General features: G+C 42.8%; 1 long non-coding RNA gene across 1 annotated transcript in view; it reads right to left on the bottom strand.

Annotated features, from left to right (window-relative positions):
- LOC114551110 (uncharacterized) overlaps positions 1-13,934 on the bottom strand; it is a 60,858-nt gene extending 46,924 nt beyond the window's left edge. The window contains exons 1-3 of the long non-coding RNA XR_003691851.1: positions 13,693-13,934; positions 6,050-6,133; positions 5,886-5,952 (exon numbers count right to left, since the gene is read on the bottom strand). This is a non-coding gene — a long non-coding RNA (uncharacterized LOC114551110). The remainder of the gene's footprint in view (positions 1-5,885; positions 5,953-6,049; positions 6,134-13,692) is intronic.
- Between the last annotated feature and the right edge of the window lie 616 nt (positions 13,935-14,550).

Genomic DNA, 14,550 nt, shown 5'->3' with positions numbered 1-14,550 from the left:
TGAAGAGAGACAACAGTAGAGGGTAGTATGTAGAGAGACAACAGTAGAGAGTAGTATGTAGAGAGACAACAGTAGAGAGTAGTATGAAGAGAGACAACAGTAGAGAGTAGTATGTAGAGAGACAACAGTAGAGAGTAGTATGAAGAGAGACAACAGTAGAGAGTAGTATGTAGAGAGACAGCAGTAGAGAGTAGTATGAAGAGAGACATCAGTAGAGAATAGTATGTAGAAAGACAACTGTAGAGTAGTATGTAGAGAGACAACAGTAGAGACTAGTATGTAAAGAGAGACAACAGTAGAGAGTAGTATGTAGAGAGACAACAGTAGAGAGTAGTATGAAGAGAGACATCAGTAGAGTAGTATGTAGAGAGACAACTGTAGAGAGCAGTATGTAGAGACAACAGTAGAGAGTAGTATGAAGAGAGACAACAGTAGAGAGTAGTATGTAGAGAGAAAGCAGTAGAGAGTAGTATGAAGAGAGACAGCAGTAGAGAGTAGCATGAAGAGAGACAACAGTAGAAAGTAGTATGAAGAGAGACATCAGTAGAGAGTAGTATGAAGAGAGAACAGTAGAGGGTAGTATGAAGAGAGACAACAGTAGAGAATAGTATGAAGAGAGACAACAGTAGAGAGTAGTATGTAGAGAGAAAGTAGTAGAGAGTAGTATGAAGAGAGACAGCAGTAGAGAGTAGTATGAAGAGAGACAACAGTAGAGAGTAGTATGTAGAGAGACATCAGTAGAGAGTAGTATGTAGAGAAACAACTGTAGAGAGTAGTATGTAGAGAGACAACAGTAGAGAGTAGTATGAAGACAGACAACAGTAGAGAATAGTATTAAGAGAGACAACAGTAGAGAGTAGTATGAAGTGAGACAACAGTAGAGAGTAGTATGTAGAGAGACAGCAGTAGAGAGTAGTATGAAGAGAGACAGCAGTAGAGAGTAGTATGAAGAGAGACAACAGTAGAGAGAGACAGCATTAGAGAGTAGTATGTAGAGAGACAACAGTAAAGAGTAGTATGAAGAGACAACAGTAGAGAGTAGTATGAAGAGAGACAGCAGTAGAGAGTAGTATGAAGAGAGACAACAGTAGAGAGTAGTATGAAGAGAGACAACAATAGAGAGTAGTATGAAGAGAGACAACAGTAGAGGGTAGTATGTAGAGAGACAACAGTAGAGAGTAGTATGTAGAGAGACAAAAGTAGAGAGTAGTATGAAGAGAGACAACAGTAGAGAGTAGTATGTAGAGAGACAACAGTAGAGAGTAGTATGTAGAGAGACGGCAGTAGAGAGTAGTATGAAGAGAGACATCAGTAGAGAATAGTATGTAGAAAGACAACTGTAGAGTAGTATGTAGAGAGACAACAGTAGAGACTAGTATGTAAAGAGAGACAACAGTAGAGAGTAGTATGTAGAGAGACAACAGTAGAGAGTAGTATGAAGACAGACAACAGTAGAGAATAGTATTAAGAGAGACAACAGTAGAGAGTAGTATGAAGAGAGACAACAGTAGAGAATAGTATGAAGAGAGACAACAGTAGAGAGTAGTATGAAGAGAGACATCAGTAGAGAGTAGTATGAAGAGAGACAACAGTAGAGGGTAGTATGAAGAGAGACAACAGTAGAGAGTAGTATGAAGAGACAACAGTAGAGAGTAGTATGTAAAGAAACAGTAGAGAATAGTATGTAGAGAGACAACAGTAGAGGGTAGTATGAAGAGAGACAACAGTAGAGAGTAGTATGAAGAGAGACAACAGTAGAGAGTAGTATGTAGAGAAACAGTAGAGAATAGTATGTAGAGAGAGACAACAGTAGAGAATAGTATGAAGAGAGACAACAGTAGAGAGTAGTATGAAGAGAGACATCAGTAGAGAGTAGTATGAAGAGAGACAACAGTAGAGAGTAGTATGAAGAGAGACAACAGTAGAGAGTAGTATGTAGAGAGAAAGCAGTAGAGAGTAGTATGAAGAGAGACAGCAGTAGAGAGTAGCATGAAGAGAGACAACAGCAGAAAGTAGTATGAAGAGAGACAACGGTAGAGAGTAGTATGAAGAGAGAACAGTAGAGGGTAGTATGAAGAGAGACAACAGTAGAGAGTAGTATGTAGAGAGAAAGTAGTAGAGAGTAGTATGAAGAGAGACAGCAGTAGAGAGTAGTATGAAGAGAGACAACAGTAGAGAGTAGTATGTAGAGAGACATCAGTAGAGAGTAGTATGTAGAGAGACAACTGTAGAGAGTAGTATGTAGAGAGACAACAGTAGAGAGTAGTATGTAGAGAGAGACAACAGTAGAGAGTAGTATGTAGAGAGACAACAGTAGAGAGTAGTATGAAGAGAGACAACAGTAGAGAGTAATATGTAGAGAGACAACAGTAGAGAGTAGTATGTAGAGAGACAACAGTAGAGAGTAGTATGTAGAGAGAGACAACAGTAGAGAGTAGTATGTAGAGAAACAGTAGAGAATAGTATGTAGAGAGACAACAGTAGAGAGTAGTATGAAGAGAGACATCAGTAGAGAGTAGTATGAAGAGAGACAAAAGTAGATGGTAGTATGAAGAGAGACAACAGTAGAGAGTAGTATGAAGAGAGACAACAGTAGAGAGTAGTATGTAGAGAGAAAGCAGTAGAGAGTAGTATGAAGAGAGACAGCAGTAGAGAGTAGTATGAAGAGAGACAACAGTAGAGAGTAGTATGTAGAGAGAGACAACAGTAGAGAGTAGTATGAAGAGAGACAGCAGTAGAGAGTAGTATGAAGAGAGACAACAGTACAGAGTGGTATGTAGAGACAACAACAGAGAGTAGTATGTAGAGAGACAACAGTAGAGAGTAGTATGAAGAGAGACAACAGTAGAGAGTAGTATGAAGAGAGACAACAGTAGAAAGTAGTATGAAGTGAGACAACAGTAGAGAGTAATATGTAGAGAGACAGCAGTAGAGAGTAGTATGAAGAGAGACAGCAGTAGAGAGTAGTATGAAGAGAGACAACAGTAGAGAGAGACAGCAGTAGAGAGTAGTATGTAGAGAGACAACAGTAGAGAGTAGTATGAAGAGAGACAACAGTAGAGAGTAGTATGTAGAGAGACAGCAGTAGAGAGTAGTATGAAGAGAGACAGCAGTAGAGAGTAGTATGAAGAGAGACAGCAGAGAGTAGTATGAAGAGAGACAACAGTAGAGAGAGACAGCAGTAGAGAGTAGTATGAAGAGAGACAACAGTAGAGAGAGACAGCAGTAGAGAGTAGTACGAGAGAGACAACAGTAGAGAGTAGTATGAAGAGAGACAACAGTAGAGAGTAGTATGAAGAGAGACAACAGTAGAGAGTAGTATGAAGAGAGACAACAGTAGAGAGTAGTATGAAGAGAGACAACAGTAGAGAGTAGTATGTAGAGAGACAGCAGTAGAGAGTAGTATGAAGAGAGACAGCAGTAGACAGTAGTATGAAGAGAGAGAACAGTAGAGAGTAGTATGTAGAGAGACAACAGTAGAGAGTAGTATGAAGAGAGACAACAGTAGAGAGTAATATGTAGAGAGAGACAACAGTAGAGAGTAGTATGTAGAGAGAGACAACAGTAGAGAGTAGTATGTAGAGAAACAGTAAAGAATAGTATGTAGAGAGACAACAGTAGAGAGTAGTATGAAGAGAGACATCAGTAGAGAGTAGTATGAAGAGAGACAAAAGTAGATGGTAGTATGAAGAGAGACAACAGTAGAGAGTAGTATGAAGAGAGACAACAGTAGAGAGTAGTATGTAGAGAGAAAGCAGTAGAGAGTAGTATGAAGAGAGACAGCAGTAGAGAGTAGTATGAAGAGAGACAACAGTAGAGAGTAGTATGTAGAGAGACAGCAGTAGAGAGTAGTATGAAGAGAGACAGCAGTAGAGAGTAGTATGAAGAGAAACAACAGTACAGAGTGGTATGTAGAGAGACAACAGTAGAGAGTAGTATGTAGAGAGACAACAGTAGAGAGTAGTATGAAGAGAGACAACAGTAGAGAGTAGTATGAAGAGAGACAACAGTAGAAAGTAGTATGAAGTGAGACAACAGTAGAGAGTAGTATGTAGAGAGACAGCAGTAGAGAGTAGTATGAAGAGAGACAGCAGTAGAGAGTAGTATGAAGAGAGACAACAGTAGAGAGAGACAGCAGTAGAGAGTAGTATGTAGAGAGACAACAGTAGAGAGTAGTATGAAGAGAGACAAAAGTAGAGAGTAGTATGAAGAGAGACAACAGTAGAGAGTAGTATGTAGAGAGAAAGCAGTAGAGAGTAGTATGAAGAGAGACAGCAGTAGAGAGTAGTATGAAGAGAGACAACAGTAGAGAGTAGTATGTAGAGAGACAACAGTAGAGAGTAGTATGAAGAGAGACAGCAGTAGAGAGTAGTATGAAGAGAAACAACAGTACAGAGTGGTATGTAGAGAGACAACAGTAGAGAGTAGTATGAAGAGAGACAACAGTAGAGAGTAGTATGAAGAGAGACAACAGTAGAGAGTAGTATGTAGAGAGAAAGCAGTAGAGAGTAGTATGAAGAGACAGCAGTAGAGAGTAGTATGAAGAGAGACAACAGTAGAGAGTAGTATGTAGAGAGACAGCAGTAGAGAGTAGTATGAAGAGAGACAGCAGTAGAGAGTAGTATGAAGAGAAACAACAGTACAGAGTGGTATGTAGAGAGACAACAGTAGAGAGTAGTATGTAGAGAGACAACAGTAGAGAGTAGTATGAAGAGAGACAACAGTAGAAAGTAGTATGAAGTGAGACAACAGTAGAGAGTAGTATGTAGAGACAGCAGTAGAGAGTAGTATGAAGAGAGACAGCAGTAGAGAGTAGTATGAAGAGAGACAACAGTAGAGAGAGACAGCAGTAGAGAGTAGTATGTAGAGAGACAACAGTAGAGAGTAGTATGAAGAGACAACAGTAGAGAGTAGTATGAAGAGAGATAGCAGTAGAGAGTAGTATGAAGAGAGACAACAGTAGAGAGTAGTATGAAGAGAGACAACAATAGAGAGTAGTATGAAGAGAGACAACAGTAGAGGGTAGTATGTAGAGAGACAACAGTAGAGAGTAGTATGTAGAGAGACAACAGTAGAGAGTAGTATGAAGAGAGACAACAGTAGAGAGTAGTATGAAGAGAGACATCAGTAGAGAATAGTATGTAGAGAGACAACTGTAGAGTAGTATGTAGAGAGACAACAGTAGAGACTAGTATGTAAAGAGAGACAACAGTAGAGAGTAGTATGTAGAGACAACAGTAGAGAGTAGTATGAAGAGAGACAACAGTAGAGAGTAGTATGTAGAGAGACAACAGTAGAGAGTAGTACGTAGAGAGACAACAGTAGTCACTAAAACATACATTTTATAACCCCACCCACCATATTTCCCTAAATCTAACTGTCCCGTTCTTGTGCTGCATGTCAGTTAAACGTACATCCTGACCCAGAGCTTCAAAAAGTGAGAGTCCCGGCCAAGAGCGTCTCAATATGACGCTGAAGGAGACTTTGTTTGACGCTGCTTTTTTGGGGAGATTTTTGTTCTTTTTTTTTTCGACATTTGTGTCGCTTTTCTGTTGTTTTTGTTGCTTTTTTACCTCCTGTTTTGTGTCTTATTGTTCTCCAACTGTCTTCATCATTCTGAAACCAGAAAGTGACGCAAAGAGTCCCAACCAAGAGCATCTAAATATGACGCAAAAGGAGACTTTTTGCGTCAATAACAAACGCCAAAGATACCTGCCCAACCTTTGGGACACATGATACCACATTCATGAAAGTCAAGACATTAACATTACCATTTATTGTCACCGACAATACAGCAGAATCAGTGTGGATGTCATATTAGCTGCCACTAGGTTTTTTTCCTGATAGATGTTACTGTGTGTGATGCACCTGTCTTGTGAAAATACCTGTTGAGATGGAGAGTGAGATCATCCAGAAGCTTCTTGGTTGTGGTGGTGTCTGTGTTTCAGGAACCTGATGACACAAAACCAAAATTAAATCACTAAAGACATTTTCTAAAACGTTGCAGCCACTTGATAGTTAAACCATAAGATGTGGTTCTCCAAATCACCTTTGTAGCTGGAGAAGGTGAGGGGATGGGTGGGGGTTGTCCATTCCCCAGAGAGGGTCTGGCTGGTGGAGGTGTTTCAACCATCTGATAACACAAAATTCAAAGATTATGAAACTCTCTCACGGGAGTGAGAAAGTGTCGGTCGATAGGAAGAGAGGAAGTAGATGGGTGAGAAAGAGTGAACAGTGCTGTCAGCCTGTCTGAGCGATGGGAATGGGGGGGGTGACAGAGACATTTATATGGGAGCATTAAATAAAAAATAAATAAAAAGAAGAAGGCACGGCCTCGGGGCTTTGCAGTCAGCTGACAAAACGCTGTGTTTATAATCTTCCGCCAAATTCCGGCAAGTCCATAAATTGTTATTATCACAGAGTGTTTCATCAAGCAGACGGATGGAGGTGTTGGGGGGGTGAGGATGAGATGGATGTCACACAGCGGTAGGAGAAGAGAGAACCAGGCTAATCGGATCAAAAGTAAGCGATGGTGCTATCCCGCTTGAAAAACACAATTTGTATAAATCAGGCCGATGTGTGCATTCGCAAAAACGCGGCGGGCCTCCTCTGCTCCCTGCCTTTTTGTATATTCATTGCCAGCCGGAGAAAAGACGCTGATGAACTCTTTGTTTAGACAAATCAGGGAATTATGGTGCCTGTGAAAAGTGTGATTTTTTATGTTTCTCTCCACCCTCTCTCTCTCTCTCTCTCTCTCTCTCTCTCTCTCTCTCTCTCTCTCTCAGGTCACGGCGAGGCGTTTCCCTTGGAGCAACGTGGCGCAATAAAAACACAAAGCAAACACAAAGCAAGACGGATTTGAGGCGCCGCACGTTGGCGCAGCCATTAGTGATTTATACTGGGTTTCTAATCCCTTTTGCTCTGGCCGCCCCGGCTGCCATTAAGCTCCCAAATTACGTGTTCTATCAAGAGCAGCCGCTCTCACCTGAGTATTGGATTACTGAAATAAAAATATGAATAATTAATACTGAAAAATAGGTTCCTGGCAACGGGAATGGCTTGCAATTAAATAATGAGTGTTATGTTTCTTGTGTTTTTTTTCCCTCCTTTCCTTTCCTTTCCTCCGGTGTCGTTTGATCTTCTCGGGTATCTCCATACCAGGGGAGTCGGAGCATCCTCTTCTTCTTCTTCGTTGGTTTCTTCCTTGGCTAGGTTTGACACCCCCAGCCAATGGGGCGAGAGACCTGCCTTCCGCCTGTGTTTTCCATTCTTCCTCCTCTTCTTCTTCATCTTGTGTTTTGTTTTTGTGTTTTTTCCTTTAATAAGCTGCCGTTAAATAAATTAGGAAATACCCACCCAGGGGTGATCGGGCGGCCACAAAACCCTTGTCATCTGTCTCCCGGCGCTGCCAGGCGAGAGAGAGGGAGCGAGGGAAGGAAAGGAGGAGAAGAGAAGACAAGAGGAGGGGAGGACAGCCAGGATTTTTTTTTTTTCTTTTCCTTTCCCTGGCTCGGTATATTCTGTCAGAGGTGAGAGGGAGAAAGAGCGAGAAGAACAGGGTCATCTTTTCGCCCCGCCAGACAGACAACCTAAGGCGAAAAAAAATAAACTAATTCCATACATCCATATTTATTTAATGTGGCGAGGGAATACATAAGGACGGGAGGGAAGGAAGGGAAGGAGACAGAGAGAGAGAGCGAAACTTTGCTACATATGGAGTGCTTCTTACAACTAATCAGCAGACTGTTGGTGATTGGGGCCTCGGGCGCCAGGTTGGCTCCAGCCAGAGTTAGCACGGTGCCCAGGTCTTTGCTGCAGGCTGCACAGGTTGGCCTCAACTCTGCTGGGGAGCAGATGGCGAGCCAAAGCTTGTAGTCACACTTACCTTCCCCACTAAATCCCTAATCCCTCCGTGGACGCTCCTCCAAGGCAGGTTTTTTGGAGGCAGAAATAGGGGGTTACAATCTGGACGGCCGCGGCGCTTGCCAAAACACTCACACAAACACAGAAAATGCAAATCAACTTGTTTGTGTTGTCGGCTGGCCAAGGCGCCGCTTCTTTTACGAGTAATTAAGACACCTTGAAAAATATTTGTAAAAGATCAATAATTTTAAAAATGGACATATAACAATGCAGAGAAAAAGAAGTACAGAGATAGAGAGAGAGAGAGAGAGAAAGAATAAGCGAGGGGTGTGGACACCGCGTTGCATGCTTTTTTTGGTTGATATTTAACGCCCACCCCTCCTCTCCATCTGCACGCACCGACCGGCTCCATCACTCCCTCTTTTCACCCACACGTATGAAAAACTAGTCCCTCGGGTGGTGCCGGCATCCACCTTCTGAGGCAGAAATTAGAAAAGGTTTTATTGCCACAATAAGTACACTTCTGTGGAATTGTCCTCGGTGAAAGGTGCACACACAGGGGAGAGTGATGGGGGACAGATTGTTCCGGAGGAGGATTTTTATTGAAAAGATCCTCTCCCATTTCTCCCTACATTTTACTTCTGATTGATGGAAACACTGACATTTCCATAAACTGTTCCATACCGTTTGCCATATATTTTCCCCGGAGAAATGTTATAGCCGTAATAGCCCAAATTTGGCGGCCTCTGGCGTATACATATACATACATATACACTGATCTTAATTATTGCATATTTAAATGCATTTGTATATATTTTTATTATATATTATTTCATTCTTGCCTGTATCTATAGGAGTCTATCAATCAACTGACGCAACCTGAGTAACGTGTACGTCGCCGACTTATGGTGTGTTCAAAGTGTGGGGGACGGTGGGCGTCGTCATGGAAAGTGCGGGGGGGAGGGGGAGTTTGATTAATCTAATAACTCCGCGGCCGCCGAACCCCACTGGAAACAACCGACTGGATGTCGAACACGTACAACGTTTCTGATGAATGTTTTTTAAAAGCCGGCAGCTTGAGGCCGCACAAAAAAAAAAAAAACAGAAAAAGAAAAAAAACAAGCGCCCCCTGAATCAGTAACTGTTAGAGGAGGCGTAGGAGACTCGGTGACACCTTTCAGCTGTGCTTGTTGGCTAAGCCACACACACACACACACACACACACACACACACACACACACACACACACACACACACACACACACACACACACACACACACACACACACACACACACACACACACAGTCTGTTATTAGCCCGGTGTCAGCAGCACTAAATGGGCTGCAGATGTTAATGTTTTAGATACAGTGGCAGGAAAAAGAGGCAGAGATGGACCCATTCAGACACAGAGTAACCAAATACTGAGACAGAGACACACGTTCATTAGCGCAGAAACACACGGTGGACAATAACTCAGAGGTGATGCATTACAAACAGCGCTGTGTTTAAACACAGCGGGGCATGTTTAAAATGTGAAAAAACAGACAGATGTGTAGTTCTAACTTCTGTCTCTCAGATCTGAGTGATGAAACATTCAGTCAGGGTATTTTTTCTTTTAAAGGCTGCCAGGACATACGGACATTTGTCGCCTTGACCTTTATTAATAAGACATTTAATATAGAAACGTAGTTTTCCGTGCCATTGTCTCTGTTGGTTGGAGATAAAGTGTTTTTTGAGGGATTTGATTTATATTTATAGTATATTCAGTGCAGTATAATATGTAATATACATCACACTGACAAAAAGCATTTTAAAAGCCCCAAGCTAAACAGCTAAAAATGCAACAAAAACGCAGAAAAATAGCCAACAATGTTGACAAAAGTGACAAAAACACCGAAAAGAACTTCATTAATGTCGACAAAAGCTTCAAAAATGTCGACAAAAACACAGCAAGAGAGTCAACAACGTGGACAAAAGCAACAAAAACGTTCAAGAGAAAGCATTAAAAACGTTGCTGTAGTGTGTTCCCCTCCATCTGAGAGGCCTCTGGGAGCAGCCGGGCGGATCAAACGCTCCCCAGCACCCCCAGGACCAGATGTCCTTCCTGGGACGGCTTCAGACGGTCCCAGCGAGCGGCGAGGGAAAGGTCAGAGTCACACCGTGGGTTAAACTGGACCCATCATGGCGCTGGCTCTGGCTGCAGCGCTGGGCAGCACCGGCCCGCTCAGCGCGGGGATTATTTCAATTAAGGCTCACGCTGTCTGAACGCGGGATTACAACAGGGTTTAGAGGGGCGGGACACGTCCCAACAGACAGTCAGCTGTCAAACTGCAGGGTTGTCTCTGCCACTATAAGTCTTAGGTGCAGCAGCCGAGCCGTTTTTGGCAGCAACTCAGCTGAATGAAGGGAACTTGCTGCAAAATAACACAGAAATAAGCCCCAAAACAGTGAAAAAAAGCATCAAACTGACTAAAAGACTTTTCTCAGATCTAATGAATATAGTTGGAGTTCTTTAGCGAGTTTTGTAGCAAGTTTTTTGAGTGTTATCCATTTTCTATTTCTGTTATCTATTTTTATATATATAAAATATATATATATAGAAGGGGATTTTTTTTTTGAACGCAATATTAGAACGAACGTAATTTTTGGCCAATTTTGACAGCCCTATTGTCCTGACATAAGTATAGAGACTGCAGGTTTTTCACTCCGTTACTTGTATGTGATGTGAAGCTCTGGCCCTGACTTTTGACCTCTCTGTGAAAGGCACAAAAGAGAAAAACAAAACATGACATAACTCGAATCACAGCTAGAACTTGTCAGTCGTTGTGTATTTCATCTTCAAATCCGTAGAATGAGGGAGAGAGTGGGGGGGGGGGGGAATTCTCCCAGAGGGATAATTACCTCCCCATCTCTTCTTCTTTGCTATTCATAGACGCGCTGCGGCTGCGACTATTATTGGCAGAGATGAAAGAAGGTAAAAGCTGGTTTCTCACATATCGAGTGAATCACAGAAGGTAAAAGCAGCCAATGAGAGACTATTAGCCTTTGCCCCCCTCCTGTGCTGTATGCGAGGCGTGATTTTGGACATGAATAGCATTACGGCGCTGCCCGCCTTTAGCATTCACGGCGGCAACCGGCGACTCCCGTCTGGCATTTTCACCTGCGGACGGTCCGGATTGATTGAGATGCGTCGGAGGAGCTGGGGGCCGAGACGCGGCGAAGACGCCTAATTGGCCCAGGAGTCGGCCCCTAATTCCTGATTCTCAGGCAGGTCCACATTTCAAAAGCGGCTGCCCGGATCAATTAATGGAGCGGAAATGTGTCTCATTTTCATACAAGGCGAGAGTCTTAGGGTTGGGAAAATTAGATATGGGCCACCTTTCCACTCAGCAATATGAGAATCACTGCGAGTTGTGTGAAGGGGGAATTCAATATGATGCTCAGCTGTTTAGAGCAGATCGCACGATTCAGATCTTTTTGTCCGGCTTATTTCTCCTCAACATTTTTTCAACACTCAACGTTTGAGATCTTTCATCCGTTGGGATTCAAAAAGGGCCTTCGGTTGAAAACCTGTCTGATATCTCTTCTTTCTCTCTGCCATAGAGCGACATTGTGCTTTAAAAAAAACAGCAACCCTAAAATCCCATCAGTGTGTTTTACTGCTGCACTGACATGCCTTCATTACTCCATCCCACACACACCGTCCTGATGCCACAAACCCTCACAAGAGCACCAAATGGGGATTAATCCGCCACTGAAAGTAGTCCCCAACAAATGCACTCTTTCTTCCTGTTTGTTGGTTTTGCTCTGCTCCACATCAGTTGATGAGTTTGAAAAATTGGAGCAATTTCCCCCTTGGTTTCGGTTTCGTTTTACAGAGGAGAAAAATACAAGTGAGCCAAAATGCGAGAATGTTCCCTCCTCTTATTGGTTGGATGTGTCTGGGGGCGGGAGCAAGAGAGTAAATACAGGAAGAAGGTCCTGTCCCATGTTCAAACCAGATCACCATCTTTTCCTAAACCTGTCCCGTGCTTGTGCCACATGTCAGTTAAACCCTTCGTCTGCTTGACGCGACAGGACTGAGAATCCGCTCGTTTGAGATGAACGCTGATCGCCTCTAAAGTGGACGAGAGCAGGGGGCGTTGACAAAAATCTGCTGTAATGTCCGATAACGATTTCATAAAAAGTTATCAGACCCATATATCAGTTTAAGACGGATTAGCTGTCAAAATGCTCTACATGCGATCTGTTGCTGATGTTGAGAACAACAGGCTGGAGATGATGTGGAATCTGAATGGATTTAGTCTCGGACTTCTAAACGTCACTATCAACCACACGTGTTCTGTACACAATAAGCCTTTAAATCAGACAAAATTGATATAAAACGTCATCATGTTGAGTTGATTCTGATGCAGATTCTGCTAGATCAGCTGAGAACCAGGCATTTCCCAGCATGCCCCTGGGCCTTGTAGTGTAATCTAACTGGCATGATCGATTCTTTGCAGACCTGGCTCATCTAGAACGAGCCTAATGTATTGTGCATTTACCCAAACCAAGTCTAGAGCCGTTCAACACAACTACATGAGGCAGGTGTGAAAGCCCCCTAAGCAACATTTACTACACATGACAGTGGCCGGCTGTTATAGCAACAACAACCACAGTCTTGCTGAATAACACAGATCCACTAGCTCACATGTAGAAGCTAGCATTGTGTATGATGTAAATGACTTGCTAGCTCTTAGAAGTAGTACAAATAAAAGATGTGTACCTTAAAAGATATTGCATGACGATTTGCATCATATTTGTTTTTCATATTTATTGGATTTTATTTGAGCTATAGTTCTCCATTAGTCCTCCATGATGCCGCTGGACACGGTTGGTTTGTAATAAAAATCCCTGCACCTAAGAATCAAATGCTAGCAGCGTTCCTCTGCACTCCTCTGACAGCCGTAACCAGCAGCACTCTAAAGGTAGAGCAAGGTACACCCCTGCTGTTTGCTCAACGGCAGACTGTTTGAAATATGAATGAGCAGCCAGTCTATACATCATGTTAGCTGACATGTTGTATTAAAATTTATGAACGACTTCATCAAAAAGCACTTTCTGCCAGACTGATGTGCCCTGACATCAGAGTTACATGGCTGGTTGGAGCCTCAAATAAATGTGTGTGTGTGTGTGTGCGTGTGTCAATGGCTAAGTGTGAAATTATGTGTGTGAGCTGCTACACCAGTGTGTAACTTGTTGTGTACACTGGGTGTGTGTCTGTGTGTGTGTGTGTCTGCTGTGCTTGAATTCAGGGAATCCACAGCCTCAGGAAAGAATTTTTGTGAATTTAAGAACATACAACAAACAACATGGAAATAAATGGCAAAATAAAGCAAACAGGATGTTTTAGTTTTTTTTTAGCAGAGCTGCTTGGGAACGCAAAATTAATTTCAGTGTAAATGACAATAAAGTTGTATCATAATAATTAACAACAACAAATGTTGAAGCAGGTTAGATAAGACTGTGCTACAAAAACAGTATAATACCTGTAATATCTGTATTTTCCAAGGCCTTAAATCAACATAACTCTAAGTGATAAAACAAGAAAGATATGTGCTTTTACACTTGACTCCAAAAAAACGTTGCTAAGAATATATATTTCCATGGAGGAAATCAGTGGATTAAAATACAATTTCTCAGAGTTAAAAACTGCTAGATTAACTCCTCAAAGTGAACACCACTCAAAAGGAAATCACTCGGCAACTAGTTAATGAATTAAACTGATAGAAAAAAAGTGAGTGTATGTGTGTATCTCTTCAGTCTTTGGGTTATGAAATAATACCTGTCATCTGCCGACTGCTGAACCCTGAAAAGGGGGGCAGGTTTTCCAGGTCAGCCGGCCATCTGTCAGCGCAGCCCTCTCCTGTTCCCGCACATTAGCACCTGATTGTCTGGAACCGGCCTGGGGTGGGCGGGGCCACCCGCAGCCCCCCCGCTGGGACCCAGCGGAGGCAGTCACATGCGGACCCACTAACAGTCGCAGAGGAGTAACATGCAGACGTGCTCACGCTGTGCAACGCCTACAACGTGCTGTACACACATGAGCATAGACACACAAAACACACACAAGAGAATGAAAATTTAATTTTTTCTCAAACGTTGCATGTAGAAAGCAGAGAAATCATGAGGTAAAAACAAAGCATTGCACAAGTGCTGTGTGGGAAAAGTAGAAGCAGAGACGGAGATTAAATGATGGATAACAGTGCAGATTATTATTTAGTTATGTATAAAAAACTAACAGAGGCTTCATCCGATTGCTCCCTCACTCCCTCCCTCCCTCGCTAGTTCAGCTGTCTGGTCAATGAGACCGGGGCAAGTAGCCAAGCATGTACAGCCAAGCCTCCCCCCCCCCCCTCGCCCATCCAGACGGCCTCCTGTTCAGCTGTGGCGCTCGCCGTAGGTTCCAGCCAGGTCAGATGTTCAACACGGGCGACAACATGTTCGCTCCGCACCGCTGTTTACCACGCCTGGCCTGTCAGCTTTCTCAGCAGACAGTCAACTCGCAGGGATTGCACTGCAAACTTGGGGTTTTGGGGTTTTTGGCCGGCGCGGAAAAGCTTCTCAGACAGCATTTATGACTCATGAAGTCCTCCTAATTAAACATTTACTCATCCCAGGTTTTATAGACTTCTAGTATAGC

This window comes from Perca flavescens, chromosome 24 (assembly GCF_004354835.1).
Source record: "Perca flavescens isolate YP-PL-M2 chromosome 24, PFLA_1.0, whole genome shotgun sequence".
NCBI lineage: Eukaryota > Metazoa > Chordata > Actinopteri > Perciformes > Percidae > Perca > Perca flavescens.
Note: the sequence above shows the minus strand (reverse complement) of the source record. Positions and strands in the feature narration are given on the sequence as shown.